Raw genomic sequence first — 15,928 nt, 5'->3', positions numbered from 1 at the left:
GTTGACCGCCAGGTGAATACAAGTGGCTGAATGATTGAATAATGAATGAGAATAAATAAAGTCGAGTATATAAGCTGATATGTTCAATATATACGTGCCACTCAGCCTCGAGAAGACAAGGCAGAGCTGGATTCGATACGATGTACTTGAAATTCGGCTCTGGTTGCAGCATGTGTTTTTATCGCTGCGCCACCTGAGCGGCTAGCATTTTTTAACAAGACGATGCAAAACCACCTGCTGCACACATTACAAAGGCGTGGCTGTGGAAGAAGAGGGTACGGGTACTGGACCGGCCTGCCTGCAGTCCTGAAATGTCCCCTATAGAGAACGGTCCCAACTTTTTTTGGAATGTGTTGCAGGCCTGAAATGCAGGAATGGATGTTTATTAATAAATGAAATGAAGTTGAGCAGATAAGAGATGAAACATCTCAGCTTCATCCTGTCTGACATCAAATAAAAGTCAAAGTCTGTGTTTATATTATTATTTGCTTTTTCCATACTGTCCCAACTTTTTCTGATTTGGGGTTGTATTATTATTATTAATAAATCTGCTGAAACCCTGTTTGAACAAAGGTTTATAGGTCGTGTTTTTGACAGATAGTATAGAAGTACGTGTCTGTTAGTTCTAACTTAAGTGCTTAATAAAGATGTTGGTCGTTACTACCAACAATAACAAACTTTTTTTTTTTCTCACAAAACAAAGAAATTTCAGGTGAAGGAACCTCGATCCCTGTGGAACACATCACCTCTGAGGAACACCTCACCCCAGAGGACCAACAGTGTGGAGGTTTCCAGATGAAGCCTGTGAAGAAGGAAGAACCTGAAGATAAAGATGAACTCAGTAAGATATTTTTTATCTTGAGTAAAATAAGATTTGGATTGAATAGAATCAGAGGAACCTGGGATGAAGCATCATACAGTGAAAGCTTGTATTGTGCTCATGCAGATCAGTGTGAGCAGGAAATGATGAATGCAGGATGAATCACGTTACAGGACTTTAGCATCAGATCTCAGTTTAACAATTACTAACAGTATTTATTATTTATAATGTTATAAATGTATTTGATTATTTATAATGTTATAAATGTGTTTGATTATTTATAATGTTATAAATGTATTTATTATTTATAATGTTATAAATGTATTTGATTATTTATAATGTTATAAATGTATTTGATTATTTATAATGTTATAAATGTATTTGATTATTTATAATGTTATAAATGTGTTTGATTATTTATAATGTTATAAATGTATTTATTATTTATAATGTTATAAATGTATTTGATTATTTATAATGTTATAAATGTATATTATTATTTATAATGTTATAAATGTGTTTGATTATTTATAATGTTATAAATGTGTTTGATTATTTATAATGTTATAAATGTGTTTGATTATTTATAATGTTATAAATGTGTTTGATTATTTATAATGTTATAAATGTGTTTGATTATTTATAATGTTATAAATGTATTTGATTATTTATAATGTTATAAATGTATATTATTATTTATAATGTTATAAATGTATCTGATTATTTATAATGTTATAAATGTGTTTGATTATTTATAATGTTATAAATGTATCTGATTATTTATAATGTTATAAATGTATATTATTATTTATAATGTTATAAATGTATTTGATTATTTATAATGTTATAAATGTATTTGATTATTTATAATGTTATAAATGTGTTTGATTATTTATAATGTTTAAATGTATTTGATTATTTATAATGTTATGAATGTATTTGATTATTTATAATGTTATAAATGTATATTATTATTTATAATGTTATAAATGTATATTTTTATTTATAATGTTATAAATGTATTTGATTATTTATAATGTTATAAATGTATTTGATTATAATGTTATAAATGTATTTGATTATTTATAATGTTATAAATATATATTATTATTTATAATGTTATAAATGTATTTGATTATTTATAATGTCATGAATGTATTTGATTATTTATAATGTTAAAATGTATTTGATTATTTATAATGTTATAAATGTATATTATTATTTATAATGTTATAAATGTGTTTGATTATTTATAATGTTATAAATGTATTTGATTATTTATAATGTTATAAATGTATATTATTATTTATAATGTTATAAATGTATTTGATTATTTATAATGTTATAAATGTATATTATTATTTATAATGTTATAAATGTATTTGATTATTTATAATGTTATAAATGTATTTGATTATTTATAATGTTATAAATTTGTTTGATTATTTATAATGTTATAAATGTATTTGATTATTTATAATGTTATAAATGTGTTTGATTATTTATAATGTTATAAATGTATTTGATTATTTATAATGTTATAAATGTGTTTGATTATTTAAAATGTTATAAATGTATTTGATTATTTTCTGCTTAAGAACTGAACAAGGATTTCTGCTGCTCCTCGTGTCCACGTTCCTCTACAACCCAAAATCAGCTCCACAATCACATCAAGAGCTGCAACCATGATAAATATGAGACTCTGGTGAAGATTAAGACTGATGAGGATCTGACGCCCACCAGAAGCTCCAGTAATCAGCAAACGTCCGCTGGTACTGTCAGCATTAACACCTCTTTCAGTCCCACACAGGAAGAAGGAAACGTCTGCTCACAGTGTGGGAAGAGCTTCAGGTTCCTGAGTCATCTCAAAATACACCAGCGCATTCACACAGGAAAGAAACCATATCAGTGCTCACAGTGTGGGAAGAGCTTCAGTACCCAGGGTGCTCTCAAAATACACCAGCACATTCACACAGGAAAAAAAACATATCGGTGCTCACAACGTGGAAAGAGTTTAAATACACAGAGTTATCTAAAAAAACACCAGCGCATTCACACTGGAAAGAAACCAAATCAGTGCTCACAGTGTGGGAAGAACTTCAGGTGCCTGAGTGCTCTCAAGATACACCAGCGCATTCACACAGGAGAGAAACCGTATCAGTGCTCACAATGTGGGAAGAGTTTTAATACACAGGGTAATCTGAAAAAACACCAGCACATTCACACTGGAGAGAAACCGTATCAGTGCTCACAAGTGTGGAAAGAGTTTTAATATACAGGGTGATCTCAAAAAACACCAGCGCATTCACACTGGAGAGAAACCGTATCAGTGTTCACAGTGTGGAAAGAGTTTTAATATACAGGGTGAACTCAAAAAACACCAGCGCATTCACACTGGAGAGAAACCGGATCAGTGCTCACAGTGTGAGAAGAGTTTTAAAAGTGCAGAAGTAGTTTCTGAATTGGAACGACTGGAAGAAGAAGAAGAATTGCAGGTATCAGAAGAAAGTGACTACGATTCGTTTGAAGAAGACGCTTTTCTTCATGGAGAAGATGCTGTTCTTGACTTGTAAGTACATTTTTTATTTTTTATACCAAATTTACATTTGTGTTGTTGCATTGAAAAGTTTATTTTAGTAGTAAGGTAAAAATGCCAAGATCAAATTATTGTTTTCCAACTTTTATAACTTTTAAAAGACTATACTGTTGTTTCCAAGTTTATTATATATAATTTTGTTACAGCTGTGCATTTATTACAAAAACTTATGTTGTATTTTTCTTTTTGTGTTTTATAATAGCAATTCTGAGGATTCAGGTGATGACTGGGTGCCAGCTGCTCAGACTAAGAGAAAGAGGCATTCTTCCCCACCCCACCCTGAATCCACATCAAGAACCAATCACGCAGATCCAGAAAGTACTGTAACGTCTGTCGAAGTGGTGCCAAGTACTTCATCCACCCACCTCCCAACAATACAGAAGACCAGGTCATCAGCAACACGTGCGAAGAGGCAATCAAGAGGACGTTCTCACCGAGTTCCTGCACAAACAAAAAGGCCAGGCAGTGTTTCTACAACCGAAGATGAAGATGATGTTTGGCATGACATCACTGATGTTGATGAGGCACCCAGCATTCCAAAATTTTTGCCAAAGCGACCTCCAGGGCTACAGCTTCTATCGAACACTGTATATTCCCCACTGCAGTTGCTTCAGCTGTTTTTCAGTATGTCTGTGGTGAAGACTATTGTAGATAACACCAATAAGTATGCTGAGATCAGAGCAGCTGCAAATCCATCTTACAAATGGATTCCTCTCAGTGTTAGAGAATTCTACAAATTTATTGCATTGGTAATATACATGGGGATTGTGAAACTAAAATCTGTTGCAGACTACTGGTCTGGAAAGGAATATTACCGCCTTCATTACACCGCAAAAGTGATGACAGGCAAAAGATTTTTGGCAATCTCTAGTAACCTGCATCTGTGTGACCCAAAAGAGGACGAAGATAACACAAGGAGAAAGGGAACCTCAACATATGACAAACTTTTCAAATTGAAGCCACTGTATACAGAGTTGCTGACAGCATGCCGGACATATTTTCAGCCGGACAAGGACATTTCGATTGAAAGCAAGAATCTTCTAATCTGCATCTCTAAAGCAAGAACTGGCCTGAAACAATACATGAAGGCAAAGCCAACAAAATGTTGCTACAAAATGTTTGTTCTGGCTGATTCAACCACAGGTTACACTTGGAATTTTTTTATTTATGAAGGCAAGCAATCAGTTTGCTCAGGCCAGGGACTGAGCTATGACTCAGTCATGTCCCTCATGGATTTTGCCCTTCTTGGCAAGGGGTACCACCTCTACACTGACCATTTTTACACAAGCCCCATGCTCTATTTGGATCTCCTGAAGAAGGAGACTCTTGCTTGTGGTACCATCCGTACCAACCGGAAGGGGTATCCAAAAACAAAAATCAATGATCTCACCAGGCAGGCAAAGAGAGGAACCATCCGCTGGCACAGACGTGGACAACTTCTTTTTGTAAAGTGGATGGACACAAGGGAGGTGGTGATGTGCTCCACAATGCACAAGGCATATGATGGTGACACAGTGATGAGGAGAGTAAAAAATCAGGAGGGGGTTAGGAATAAAGTGAATGTTCCAGTTCCTGCAGCGGTCAAGGATTACAACAGGCACATGGGTGGAGTTGATTTGTCGGACACCTTGATTTCATATCACAATGTCTTACACAAGACAGTCAAGTGGTACGAGACATTATTTTACCATTTCATTGACATTGGGATTGTAAATAGTTTTATTTTACATCAGCAAATATCAAAAACAAATGCACAAGAGGCTCTAACTCAGAAACTCTTTAGAGAGAAACTGATGTCGGAGCTTGTGGCCTTTTCAGGGGACACCACCCAGGATGAGTCTGCTGCAGGACCCTCAGGTGAAACAAAACAATGCCTGCCAGCATTTTACAGCGATGACAGTTCAGCTGGCAGGCGAAAATGTGCCATGTGCAAAAGGTCTGGCAACCCTGTGAAGACACCAGTGTACTGCACAAAGTGTGATGTGCCATTGTGCGTTGTGCCCAAAAGAAACTGTTTTTACAAATGGCACAATATGGGGCACCACAAAAACCTGTAAATATTTGTACCAAAAAATGTAAATAGACATTGTAAATAGTTTTGAGTTGATTGTATTTTTCATAAAAATTGTTTTGCTAATCATTCAATTGTTGTGTTTTATTTTTGGAAAACATGTTTATAAAACTTTTGTAACACAGGTACCTAAATACAATTCATTATATTGAATTCAGAGGTTGTTTCTAGTGTAAAAAGGCTAAAAAAAAAAAAAGGCATGTAGAAAAGCTAAAACAACATTTGGAGAGAATAAAAGGACATTTGGAGAGGATATGTCAGGGTCATACAATTATTATTTACACTTAGGTATGTAGATGTTGTCACCATGAAATACAGATTATTTATTTTTGCAATATAGCTTGTTTTTCCCTATTGGAAGGTTTTGGAGAGGTTTTGGGCACATTTGGAGAGGCCGATATGGACTATTGTTACTCCAACTTGTATAACTCCAGATGGGTAATCATCAAAAAATTTGGTACGGTGGTAGTAAACAACTTTGGCCACAGACATGATGTGTTGGCAATGTTATACCAGACCTATATTCATACTTATACTCACTAAAACTTTGGACTAAAACAAAAAAATTAAAAATCGATTTTATCATCATTGCAACATGGTAAAATATCATTATGACCTTTAGCAGTTTCTTCTGATACTTTATGGGGTTTTCAGTCACATTAAACCATACATTTCCTAATATCATATGTACTTTGTGAATAAACAGCATTAAAATTTGGGTAATTTTTTGCACAAAAATAGACTGGACAGCCAAGGGGTTAATGATGAAGATGTGCAGATCCTTGACAAGGAGGAACGCTGGTTTGAACGTGGAGTCAAAGAGGCCATCTATGTGAAGAGGGAACGACCATCCCTGAACCGGGGAGGGGGCCTGAGAGTACATCTCTCACCATCTTACAACGCCGTAATTGGAGCTTTACCCCCAATCATGTGTGAAAGACACACATGACCATTGTAATTAATGGTCATTGTGAATTTCATATGGACCTGCTCACCAGTTCCATTGTTATGCAATGGGCGGTGATCGGTCGTTATGCAAATCAACTGCATATAAGTTTGGGGTATTCACCACCAGCTCAGACTGAAGAAGTCATTCGGATTGAGTGACGAAACGTTTCTCTACAACAAACTTGTGTCCAGATGAACTGATTAAACTTTGTGTTTATGGTAACGTTATCTTGTGAGTTTCAGGTTAACTGGTAGTCTAAACTGAAACTTTTCAGGTAGTTAGCTAAAAGGCTAACAGTTTCTAGCATTAGACAACAGCTGCTAAATAATTAAAGTTCATTGAATACTGTGGATAACGTTAACTTAAAAGCTACAATAAGCAACAACAACAACAATAATAGTAATACAATAAAAAGCAACAGACGACCTACCATCTCTGACTACATCCACAAGGTGGACCAACAAAGCAGGTGTGTATAATTTAAGAGTGGACAGTGAGTGGACACGGTATTTGAAAACTCCAGCAGCGATGCTGTGTCTGATCCAGTCATATAAGCACAACACACACTAACACACCACCACCACGTCAGTGTCACTGCAGTGCTGAGAATGATCCACCACCTAAATAATACCTGCTCTGAGATGGTCCTGGCAGTCCTGACCATTGAAGAATAAGGTAAAAGGGGGCTAACAAAGTGGAACTGATGGACGACAGTGGAACTGTAGAGCTACAAAGTGCACCTATAGATAGATAACTTTATTAATCCCATAGGGAAAGTCAGTAAATGGTTAGTAAACTATATGGTTATGGAGCTGATAGAAAAAGAGTATACATACAATCAGAATCAGAATACTTTATTGATCCCAGAGGGAAATTGCAGAAGGAGGTGGTTTTAATGTTATGGCTGATCGTATATAATTTTATAACCCAAAGATTGTCCCTTGTATTTTTTGTAGATATTCAAGTGTCCACTACCATCACTGAGCCACATTTGCTTATTCACCTCTCATACATGAGTAAAAACTATGAACACTACTCTGCAGCATCTAACAGCCGGTCATCAGCCAAGGTCACAAGATCCAGCAAGAAGGTTCTGGGTTCGATCCCCAGGTGGGGCGGTCTGGGTCCTTTCTGTGTTGTTTGCATGTTCTCCCCATTTCCGCGTAGGTGTCATCCGGGTGCTCCTGTTTCCTCCCACAGTCCAAAGACATGCAAGTGAGGTGAATTGGAGACACTAAATTGTCCATGACTGTGTTCAATATAACTTTGTGAACTGATGAATCTTGTGTAATGAGTAACTACCGTTCCTGTCATGAATGTAACCAAAGTGTAAAACATGACGTTAAAATCTTAATAAACAAACAAACTGTACTTCTTTATGTTGTTTATATATATACAAACAGTTTGCTGAAGACAAGCAGTCCAAGAACATGGATTACGGGAATGCCCTGTGGTCTGACGAGACCAAGATAAACTTGTTAGGCTCAGATGGTGTCCAGCATGTGTGGCGGCGCCCTGGTGAGAAGTACCAAGACAACTGTATCTTGCCTACAGTCAAGCATGGTGGTGGTAGCATCATGGTCTTGGGCTGCATGAGTGTTGCTGGCACTGGGGAGCTGCGGTTCATTGAGGGAAACATGAATTCCAACATGTACTGTGACATTCTGAAACAGAGCATGATCCCCTCCCTTCGAAAACTGGGCCTCATGGCAGTTTTCCAACAGGATAACGACCCCAAACACAACCTCCAAGATGACAACTGCCTTGCTGAGGAAGCTGAAGGTAAAGGTGATGGACTAAACCCAATTGAGCACCTGTGGCGCATCCTCAAGTGGAAGGTGGAGGAGTTCAAGGTGTCTAACATCCACCAGCTCCGTGATGTCATCATGGAGGAGTGGAAGAGGATTCCAGTAGCAACCTGTGCAGCTCTGGTGAATTCCATGCCCAGGATGGTTAAGGCAGTGCTGGATAATAATGGTGGTCACACAAAATATTGACACTTTGGGCACAATTTGGACATGTTCACTGTGGGGTGTACTCACTTATGTTGCCAGCCATTTAGACATTAATGGCTGTGTGTTGAGTTATTTTCAGAAGACAGTAAATCTACACTGCTATACAAGCTGTACACTGACTACTCTAAGTTATATCCAAGTTTCATGTCTATAGTGTTGTCCCATGAAAAGATATAATGAAATATTTGCAGAAATGTGAGGGGTGTACTCACTTTTGTGATACACTGTATATATATATATATTGTCCACTTTTATAATTATTATTCTTATACAGTGTATCACAAAAGTGAGTACACCCCTCACATTTCTGCAAATATTTCATTATATCTTTTCATGGGACAACACTATATTCATGAAACTTGGATATAACTTAGAGTAGTCAGTGTACAGCTTGTATAGCAGTGTAGATTTACTGTCTTCTGAAAATAACTCAACACTCATGCAGCCCCAGACCATGATGCTACCACCACCATGCTTGACTGTAGGCAAGAGACAGTTGACTTGGTACTCCTCACCAGGGCGCCGCCACACATGCTGGACACCATCTGAGCCAAACAAGTTTATCTTGGTCTCGTCAGACCACAGGGCATTCAAGTAATCCATGTTCTTGGACTGCTTGTTTTCAGCAAACTGTTTGCTGGCTTTCTTGTGCGTCAGCTTCATTCTGGGATGACGACCATGCAGACTGAGTTGATGCAGTGTGCGGTGTATGGTCTGAGCACTGACAGGCTGACCTCCCACGTCTTCAACCTCTGCAGCAATGCTGGCAGCACTCATGTGTCTATTTTTTAAAGCCAACCTCTGGATATGACGCCGAACACGTGGACTCAACTTCTTTGGTCGACCCTGGTGAAGCCTGTTCCGAGTGGAACCTGTCCTGGAAAACCGATGTATGACCTTGGCCACCATGCTGTAGCTCAGTTTCAGGGTGTTGGCAATCTTCTTATAGCCCAGGCCATCTTTGTGGAGAGCAACAATTCTATTTCTCACATCCTCAGAGAGTTCTTTGCCATGAGGTGCCATGTTGAATATCCAGTGGCCAGTATGAGAGAATTGTACCCAAAACACCAAATTTAACAGCCCTGCTCCCCATTCACACCTGGGACCTTGACACATGACACCAGGGAGGGACAACGACACATTTGGGCACAATTTGGACATGTTCACTGTGGGGTGTACTCACTTATGTTGCCAGCTATTTAGACATTAATGGCTGTGTGTTGAGTTATTTTCAGAAGACAGTAAATCTACAGTGATATATAAGCTGTACACTGACTACTCTAAGTTATATCCAAGTTTCATGTCTATAGTGTTGTCCCATGAAAAGATATAATGAAATATTTGCAAAAATGTGAGGGGTGTACTCACTTTTGTGAGATACTGTATATGTTATTTTCTATATATAATATTCATATAGCTGTCATTTTGGTTCACTTTTGTAATTGGTCTTATTTATAATATTCAGATTATTATTATTATACTACTTGCTGCAATTATCTTAATAAAATACTTTCTGCTGCACAATCTGTAGTTAATCTGTAGCATAAATCTACTATTTTATCTATGAGGATGTAAAGGAGAAGAAAACGGTAAATAAATAGTATCGCAGTGTTTCGGGGGCTATTCCGGCCCAGTTATGGGAGAGTCGGCGGAGATCTGGCATCCAGATTTGGGCCAGTGTAATTGGCCCGATTCTGGGCAGTCATTCAAAAAGAGTCAGAGCCGACACGGGCTGCCGGTGTTACCGGAGTGTTATTGCAAGGTTGTCTAAAGTTTTCAATAATTTAAAGGTTACCCTTAAGGTTTCAATATTTTTAAGGTTACGGGAACGTTAGGGGAACGTTCCCACAACTATAATGCACAACCAAACGGGAACGTTCTATTTCCGTAAAGAAAACTTTCCTGGGGAACCAAAGGGCAACCAAAATGATCCGTTCCCAGAACGTTCTGGGAACCAAAAACTGTTAGCTGGGTACTTTCATTCTTACTACATAAAACACATTGAACTGACTTTTAAAGTGAAGTTTAAAATGTTGTACAAACATCGTCCCCAGATAGCAAAATTATTATGGCCCAGATCTGGCCCATTTTCATCTGGCCCACTTGCCACATGGATTGACGGCGATTGGGCGGACCGCTCCCGGTTGCAAGATTTGGGCCACATATGCACCAGATTAGGGCCACACATCAGCCAAAAGTGAAGCACACAACTGGGCCAAATCTGGACCAGAAGCTGACCACAAGATGTGGGCCATATTTCAGACAGTAAAATGATTCTGGCCCAGATCTGGCCCACATTCCCCATTTTAATCCGGCTCACTTGCCGCATGGATTGACGGCACTTGGGCGGACCGCTCCTGGCCGCAGACTTGGTCATATAGACACCATTTCATAGCAATTTTTACACTCTTAAGTCATGTATTTATTTTTACAGCATGTTAAGTCTACTTAAATATATGTATGCCAAACATCTAAAATATGAAATTCTTCTTAATGCATAATGATAAACTCACTAGTGTTGCTAAATAAATGAGTCCTGAACGCATTTTTTCTGTAGTGAGCTGTTGGGAAAAACCATGCAGTGTTTTAGCAATTAATAAGCGGTATATTTTGCAATTTCACTTTTGTTGCAGTCTTTACAGGCCTTCACACAGGATACTGGAATGAAAGAATTTTTAAACTCAGGATACTTAGCCTTGATTTCTATCCAAGACACAGGTGAAATTGCATCATATATAGCATATATATTATATACTATCTCAATGCCATCTGAAAGCAAAAAATGGAAGCAAACACTGGAATAGTGCAAAACAATTTAATTTATCTAACATTCAAACTACTGTCCTGCTTTCTCTTTCCATTGCCCTGTCCAGTAAACATTTAAAATAAACACTGAAATCATAGCTGCACACAATACTTGTATTTCTTTAAAACCAAAAATAACTAATGTTATTGCTGCCGTAACTTCCTTTCTTCTTCTCCGTCCAATACAATGGTCAGAATGAAACTCTGGAACAAGTGAATATTTGGAAACAGCACCAACATCTTTAACAATCAAACAGTCCAAAGTTAACAAAGAGAAATTCTCTCTTTATGTCCGTTGCATAGACAGCATCCAAGTAGGACCAGAGAGCTACAAATGATAAGAAGGTGGGGGGGGGGGGGACCTTACAAGACAGACCGTCTCTCCTGCCGTAACTTCCTCCCTCCTTCTCTGTCTATTGCTAAATGTAGCCATCTTTTTATGTAGAACTCAATTTCTTGATTTGCTGCCAGTCTGGTGAGCTGATTTCTTCTAACAGCTCCTTTATGGAGAAAACAAACAAACAAAAAAAACAGAGATTATAATGCTTAGTAAAGCAAGTGTGATTATAGAATTTTATCAATAAATTTCAAATGAAATTGGAAATGTGACTCATAAATGCACTACTGAGCTCAATTTTAATTTAAATCCATCTGCCATTTTACCAAAATGTTAAAAATAGCTGTTGCCTTTTATCCTTTTTAAAATGAAAAACGTTAACCATGCGAAATTAACCTTTTCACTCATGCTGAATTTAACACTTCCTTTATCACAGCTGACATTTTCTTTTAATCTCATTCTGATTTACTGACAACTTCTCATAACTTTTCAAATGGGTCAACATCCTAACAAATCCACATCATTTTACCTCACACACCGAACAATGCATTTCAATATAAAAGCTACTCTTTTGCTTAAACTAGGGCTGCAACTATCGATTCTTTTTGTAATCGAGTATTCTATTGATTATTCCAGCGATTAATCGAGTAATCGGATAAGAAATACTTTTGCTTTAATAAAGAGCAAAAATAACGATTAAATACGACTCCTGAATATATGTCTCTTGAAACAAACTATATATTTTTATTACTTGCATAGAGGACAGTTTAAAGAGAAATATATACATAATAAACATATAATACATAATACACATAATAAACCAGGGGTGGGCAATTAAATTTTCCAAGGTTGTGGAGGGCCAGACCAATAAGGTGAACTTAATTCTGCTCAATATTAATTTGATCTCTTTATTTACATTTTCAGCATTTAGCAGACGCATTTATCCAAAGCGATTTACAATACAGTTACAGTATACAGTCAATTTAGGGTTAAGGGCCTTGCTCAAGAGCCCAACAGCAGCAACCTGGCTGCCAGCAGCCTTCTGATTACTAGTCCAGTACCTTAACCACTAGGCTACAACTGCCCACTCTTTATTAAAAGCAGTGAATTGTACAGTTCTAATAAGCTGTTAATGTTTAGAAAATTAGAAGTAGGCAGAGCAAAAACATCAACATTATTTTACTAATTAAACAAACATGCAAAAAAACAAATGTGAACAAAATGTGCAGGTTTTTAAACTTTACACTATTTTGCTTTGAGTCTAATCACCTCATTTGTTTTTCAGTCCTTTGTTATTGTTGGATATTCTTTTTAAAATCACAAATCTGGTTCTGACTGCTTCAGTTCTGGATGTGTTAAACTTTATAACAATCCATGTTGCTTGTGCAGTTTAGTTAGTGAAGCTTCAGGTGTGACCCCCGCATCGTTCATGTTCTTGTATTTCTGTTTAGTACCGCGATTTAGAGCCTAGATTGTGATACTTAACCAGCGTTACACCTGACTTTAGTAAATAAACAATTCAGAAGTTCGTGTCTGGTTTAAAACTCCACCGTCAATCACAGTCAGTTCTGTTCGCATTACAGTGAAGCTGAAACACTCGCGCACACGTAAATCCAAACTTACGGATATTTAAAGACACAGCCCCCCCATCAAAATCAGTCCTGTTGTAATGCATATTAGATGTACTTTTATTAACATCCCATTTTTAATTGCCGCGAACCTCCTGCACACAGCGTAATCGCGTTGTTAAAGTGAAAGTCTGTGCGGAACACCGTGCGGAACACCGTGCGGAACACCGTGAGCTGTGTAACGGTGTATGGGATAAACGATTCCTCGATGCAAAAAATTTGAATCGATGATTTTTAGTAATTGAATTACTCGAGGAATCGTTTCAGCCCTAGCTTAAACCCTTAATTTCTATTTTTTCATTTCTTAAGTTGTAGTGGAACAAAAGTGGGCAAGAAGTACACTATTTCTATCACACAGAAACATTGTGGCTTTAAAGCATTAAGTCAATTTCAAAGAAATCAGAAGTCAGTAGTACAATACAGCACTTACCAGCAATCACATCTTTTAGTAACAAGCTGTTGAATGCCGTTTTCCCATTTATGCCCCGCCAGTTCAACTTCTTGGCCAGAGTTAGCCACAGTTCATAATTCACCACACAGTATCCTTCAGGTCCACCTCTCCATTAAGCCCCAAAGCATTGATCTGCAAACAATTATGCACTAACTGTGTGTCCAAGATACAGACCTTTCATCAAGAAAAGTCAGACAGACGTAAAAGTAATGTATTATTACCATTTTGTTTTTGAGCTCTTGTTCATTTTTCAGAACATTCTCCAGATCAAGCAGTGACTCAAGATCTGTAAGCGGCAGTGCCCCTTCATCAAAATCTTGCTCGCTTGGACCTCCAGTACTTCCTTGTATAGCCTGAACAGTTCTCAGGATGATCTTCAATTGGTCTATGACCATTTCTTGTTTTATCAGTAGATGATGTAGAACAGCTGAAAAACAATAAGAACAATACATGATAACAGAAAGGGTTAGACTTAGGATGCAGGCAAATTTAAATAAATTGTATATAAATGTCATTAGTCATGCTAATACTATTTACCCAGTAATTAAAAGCAGTGAAATTAAAATTAATTTAGACTGAAAGAAATCTGGGGTTTGATTCCCGGTCTGGGTAACCACACTGTGCTACACTCATTGGGCAAGACTCCTGACATGTTGACCTATCTGTAATACAAGTAACCTTGTAAGTCGCTCAGAATAAAAGCATCAAGTTAAACAGTAATAAGAACACTGACTTAGAACATCATATTGTAAACAAGTTATAAAATTACTCACATGCAAAATCATGAGTCTGAGAGGGCCATCTTCTGATTTGAGATGTTCCATGTCCGGTCTCGGGGCTCACTGGTCTTGGTTGAATCTTGGAGCTAGCCAATCCTGGGTTTGGATGCTTTATTACTGGTGGTGGTGGGAGTTTTTTGCTCTTTTTGATAGGGAGGTCATCATCACTTTCACTGTCAAGAAGTCTTTTGTTGGGTCTTGTGAGGGTAATACATAGAAAACTAAATTATTTTAAATGACAAGCATTACAATATAGGAAAATAACTTTTAACTAATTTACATTTTTTTTCTCTTGGATTTTTTTGCCATTGTGTCATCTTGATCTTCTTCCGCTGTGTGGATGTCGGTCATGGCTTCTGCCTCAGGGAGTTTCAAACGTGCACTGTTATAGTTGTCTGAAGAGAAACAAAGGAAAAAAGGGCACATTTTGTTAAATGAGTTGCAAGTACAGTTTGAACTCCTTGTAGACAGAAGAAACCATTCCCACAATGCAAAAAACTTTCTACAATGTACATTAATTTGAAGGTACGTCTCCACAAGTATTAACCAGAGTTAAACTCCATCAATCTGCAAATAAATCCTTTATGTACATACCAGTTGTATATAAAATCTTTATACTGAATGACTCCCAATAGTCTCCAGGCTGCTCTTGATTCCGTGTAGCTCTCATGATGTCACTAATTTTATATGTCAGCGACCACTGACACATTCCATTTTTAACCCAAATTGATGGGACAACTGCAACTTCGTTTGTTTGTAAAAACTCTACAATATAATACATTATCTAAAAATCAAGCAAGCACACACACACACAGACAATTATAAATTATGGAGAGTAGTATTAATAAGAATATTGGTAAGTATTGGCATCAATAAGCAGTAACGTCAATGAAATTGTAATGATAGCATTTACAACAAACAGTAATAGCTGAAATTAAATCATACTCACATACACAACTAAGAGCCAGTCAGTCAGCACTCGGTCTGTCTGCACAGAGACCATGAATCACAGTTAAAAAAATAAAAATCTGTTACAACTGCATATTTCAGACAAAGAATTAGGATGAATCTATATACAAGTCAGTCACTAAACCTTACACTCAACCTCCATTTCTACATGTTTGCTACACTCCGCTGGCTTCTTTACAATTTGCAGGGTTAAAATATTGTTGATGTGATATGTAGTATACACTAAGGATGGCACACGCAGCCAATACTACATATTAGATCAGCTTTATGTAACATTGCAAATAAAAAAAACACAGTAAACTGTAAAGTAGCCCCTTTTAATTCAAAGGAATATTGTGACCAAAAATCAAGTGATAACCATAGCTTTATGCTCATTTTATATATTTTATATTATTATTCCTGTTGCTCTTGTTTGGAATATATTACTATTAATTAAATTTTTTTGGTCACAATATCTCAAATATTTAGGAGGACTCGGAGAAGCGGAATGACAACAAAACCAGACTCT

General features: G+C 36.9%; 1 long non-coding RNA gene across 1 annotated transcript; it reads right to left on the bottom strand.

Annotated features, from left to right (window-relative positions):
• Positions 1-11,281: 11,281 nt before the first annotated feature.
• Positions 11,282-14,096, bottom strand: LOC134326956 (uncharacterized). Its single transcript, XR_010014656.1, has 3 exons — positions 13,894-14,096; positions 13,652-13,804; positions 11,282-11,756 (listed from the first exon to the last, which is right to left on the bottom strand). It is a non-coding gene; the product is annotated as an uncharacterized LOC134326956 (long non-coding RNA).
• Between the last annotated feature and the right edge of the window lie 1,832 nt (positions 14,097-15,928).

The sequence above is a fragment of the Trichomycterus rosablanca genome, chromosome 14 (assembly GCF_030014385.1).
Source record: "Trichomycterus rosablanca isolate fTriRos1 chromosome 14, fTriRos1.hap1, whole genome shotgun sequence".
In the NCBI taxonomy this organism is placed as follows: domain Eukaryota; kingdom Metazoa; phylum Chordata; class Actinopteri; order Siluriformes; family Trichomycteridae; genus Trichomycterus; species Trichomycterus rosablanca.
This window is presented reverse-complemented; position numbering and strand designations above follow the sequence as displayed.